This window comes from Octopus bimaculoides, chromosome 6, assembly GCF_001194135.2.
Source record: "Octopus bimaculoides isolate UCB-OBI-ISO-001 chromosome 6, ASM119413v2, whole genome shotgun sequence".
NCBI lineage: Eukaryota > Metazoa > Mollusca > Cephalopoda > Octopoda > Octopodidae > Octopus > Octopus bimaculoides.
In genome coordinates, this window is record NC_068986.1 from 52227816 (window position 1) to 52232490 (window position 4675).

Below are 4675 nucleotides of genomic sequence, written 5' to 3' on the forward strand. Positions count from 1 at the left end.
ATATATATATATTTATATATATGGAACTTGTTTATTTTATGTCGCATAAGATGGTGCCCATATTTCGCCATTCACTGGTCTCCGATGTGTGAAAGGAAAATAATGTTAATTGAAACTTTCACTTTACAATATATGTATATTTGTATATATTCATACATGCAAATACTCATATATTTGTGTGTAAGTTTGTCTGTATACATACATAATCATATATTTGTGCGTGTGTATGAACTTTTTTGAGCGCGAGTGTATGTGTGCGAGCGTGTTGCGCGCGCGTGTGTGTGTGAGCGTGTATTGCGAGAATATATATATATATTATTATTTTGTTTGGCGAATGTGTGGGTGAGTATGTGTGTGTTTTAAGTGAGGGTGGATCAGTATATATATATAGGCGCATGTACGTGGGCGTGCGGGCGCGCATGCGTATGTATGAACTTGTGCGCTTACGCGAATACTATGGACACTTTTACTCCCTTACCTATACTCCCTCCCCTCACTTAGCGGTCATTCTAATAGCTCTTTTGTCTTAATAACGGTCAACCACACTGTAATTTCCCTTTGTTTAACGGTCATTTTCATAGCATTCTTCGATGGCCAGATAACTGAAGAGATGGCGGCGTGGGTTTCCGCCCTGGCATCCGAAACTCAGAGTTCTATCATGGCTAGTGAATAATTGTCACATATTATTTACAAATAAATTCCTCTGTTTACATAATATCGAGGTCCCTTTCTTTCTTTTGTTATCTTAACTTTTCTATCAATACATATATACATATATACATATAATATGTGTATATATGTATATATGTAAACATATGTGTGTATGTATGTATGTATGTATGGATGGATGGATGGATGGATGGATGGATGGATGGAGAGGAATCGCTGGCTAACGGGAGTAATGCGTTCTTGTATATCTGGCTGTTAAAGTGAAATTCCTTAATGCGAAATTAATTTTTATATTGGTTTTCATATTATCTAGTGAAATTGCGTCACTACGGCCTTTTACAAAAAGAGAAAAAAAGGAATATATAAAACGCACAAGAAAGTAACAGAGAACAACCAACACTATCACCGTTATACATGAAAACAACAATGTCTAAACATACGCAGTTAGAAAATGACTAATATCGTAAGAATACGTTCTTACCACATAAGATGTTGATTACTGTTTGAGGGTGTGTAGAAGTGGAATGAGCGTTACTATGAGGCTGAAGGTCAATATTTACCATCGTATAGTTCATTATCACTAGCAGAAGCTTGTCGGTTGAAGAACTTATACAAAAATATTTGTTGTTGATGACGCATCATCTCTCTGTACAGCGCAGTATAGGAACTGGCTCATTGTAAACTCATGTTGTAATTTTCATTTTACGTTTACGATTAATATGATTATCAACAAATTCCAGCAGACTTTCCTCTATAATTTTCAGCCCCTCAACAATATGTTCTGTAGCCATTTAAGTGGTGTAGGCGGAACCTCCATTGTCTCATCTGTAATTCTAACCTTGTTTTTATTTTATTGTTTTTTTCCAGCATCAGCTTTTCGTTAGATAAACATTCTGGGAAACTAACAACTTAGTCCAATCATCATCTTTGACTTCTTCAAATCCTACATCCTTTGCAAGTGTCATAATATTTTTTTCCGAATTTGATGTAGTCTTTCTGCTTGAGGAAATCTTGTAATGTCACGGATAAAATTTGTCCATGTATTTATCCAATCACTATACATAGTTGAAGGTTTCATTTCATCTCGTGAGATAGCTATATTATCACCAGCATCATTATGTTCAATTTCTTTCAGAAATCTCTAATCAGGTCTATCCTCCCTGTCAATTACTTTCATAAATTATTTGAAAGTTCTCATAAAATTTACTTTGAAGTTAGTAATCACACCTTGATCCATTGGCTGGAGCAAAAATGTATTCTTGGAGATATACAAGACACTCATTATCAGAAAGGTTGTCTAATTTCGCTGGGCGACTCGGTGCATTGTCTAAGAGAAGGTTCGCCGGAATTTACAGAGAATTCGCCCCATGCTCTTCTGACATAAGATATACACACACACACTCATACTCAAACACTCACACACACACTCTCTCACAGACACACACACAAACGCACACTCATGCACACACATGTACTGATATGTATGCTGATCTCTGTTGAAGCCAGTTGGATTCAACAGTTGGTAGATATTGGTGTTGTAGTGGTTATATTGTTCTTGCTAATTGTATTATTGTGAATGTTTAGACTCAAGTCAATCTCCATAGACTTAAAATCAAAGACATTTCATTCAACGTTTAGAATAAACTTGGATACCACATTATAAGTTTTTATTTGAAATGGATTTGTGTGTTTAATTTAATCTATATATTACGGCTGTTGTGTTGGTAGTGAAATTCGTGTAGATAGTTCTTATACTCACATTATATATACTCACATTATATATACTCACATTAGGTGCCTTATGTGTTTATGTGTTTACAAGTATGTGTGTAACATGATGATAGTTTTGCAAATCGTTAACTATATACTTTGATCTGAACTGAAACGCCGGTGGCCATTGCACTAAGAAGAAAAGTGTAGTTCTTAATTTAAAACAATTTAAAACCATGCAATTCAAGTTTCCGTAAGAGCAAAATTACCTGACTGTATCCCGAAATTAATGGTCATACTTTACAATTTCCGTAACCGTGAAGTCCCGTAACGAAGAGGATCTCTCTCTCTCACTCTCTCTCTCTCTCTCTCTCTCTCTCTCTCTCTCTATATATATATATATATATATATATATATATATATATAGATAGATAGATAGATAGATAGATACATACATACATACATACATACATACATACATACATACATACATACAAACGTACGTAAAAACATACATACATACATACATACATTCATACATACATATATACATACATACAAACATATACACACACATGCTCACGTGCACGCACGCGCACACACACATATACACACACATATTTGACAGTGGAGACTTCGAAAAAAATCTTGCATTAATGACAAATTAATTTTATAATGCTGAACAATTTTGGGTCTTATTCCGTACTAAGAAAACGGCCTGTGATGTATAATACAATTAAGTATTTGAGGCTCCTATTTCTTAATGATGACCAGTACTTAGCTCTCATTCCTTTGCTTCAAGCGATTCACTGCTAAATCCAATTAGCTTCAATTATATTGCTAATACCATTTAGAAGTGCATAATAACTCCTCGACCCAATCACCTTCATATTGAAAGTGTAACCTTGTATTTCAATAATCAATCCTTATTATGTGTATTGTGACGATAACTGCCATGAAAGTAGGACACCAAATACAATCAGACAGTTGGACATGATATATTAATTCACAGTGTAGTTTATAGAAGCTCTGTACAATTTATGAATGCCATATTAGCAGTGCTTCGTACACAACATTCTCAGGAACTAGAGTTAATGGGAAATTGTCCCAGTGTAATCCTTGAAGGATCACAGGATTATGCTGTTGTCTGTGATATATAGATGATTGAATATTTTTAGAAAACCATTATTAATACGAAGTTATTAGCGCAGAATACGAAGTCTGTAGTATCTCAACGATTAAGTACTGTGGTAAAACTGTCATTGAGCATATGAAGTTATTACTATAGAATAATGATGAAGAATATAGTGAAGACGATCGTAGTAGTAGTGGTGATCGTGGCGGTGGTGTTGATGATAATCATGATGATAAGGATGTGGATAATGACGATTTATTGTTATTATTATTATTATGATGCCCTGATGCAGTACTAGAAATGCCCTGATGCAGTACCAGAAATTCCCTGATGTAGTACCAGACAGTGGTTGTCATGGCTTCTTATCTTAACTGATTGGAGGTGCTATCATGTATATTGTTTTGTCTTGGTATAAAAGATGGGCTAAAGTAAATATTCTACTCAATACCACAGATTTGCTTGTCATTTGTTTGACTTCAACCTGTTAAGCATGTCCCTTGGTGGCTGACAATATATGCATCTCTGATTACGAGCACAAGTAGTGGGGGAAGCATCATAGTCATGTGTTGAGAAGAACTCTTTGGGGTTTGGATAATTCACGTTTGGAAACATGGGTATTTCGTTCGACATCCTCAAACAACCTTTATTCCAGGAACTTTTGAACGGGATGGGCTACTCGACCTGAAGAAAATTCTAGCTGGGGTAGTCATGATGGGTATTTTGGGCTTCGTATAATAATAATAATAATATGAGGAGGCATGATTTTTGTCTGAAGTCTTTCAGTATGATGTCTGGCCTATTTGCGTCTATCTTTCTGTCAGTTTGAATGGTGAAGTTCCAGAGGAGTGCGATGTGATCATTTTCAAGTACTGGGGGTGGTTTGTGTTCCCACCAGTTTTTATCATGGGGCAAGTCCAGGTTTTTGCATATTACCCAGTGAATATATTGTGCAGCTCTATCATGCCTGTTGAGATACTCTGTAGGCGCAAGCAGACTGCACATGGAGACAACATGATCGATGGTCTCATTTTGTTGTTGGCATATACGACATAATGGGGAGCTGCCGTTCTTTAATATGTTGGCCTGGTAGTTCCTTGTAGGTAGGCATTGATCTTGGGCTGCTATGATAAAACCCTCTGTTTCTGATTTATTATTATTATT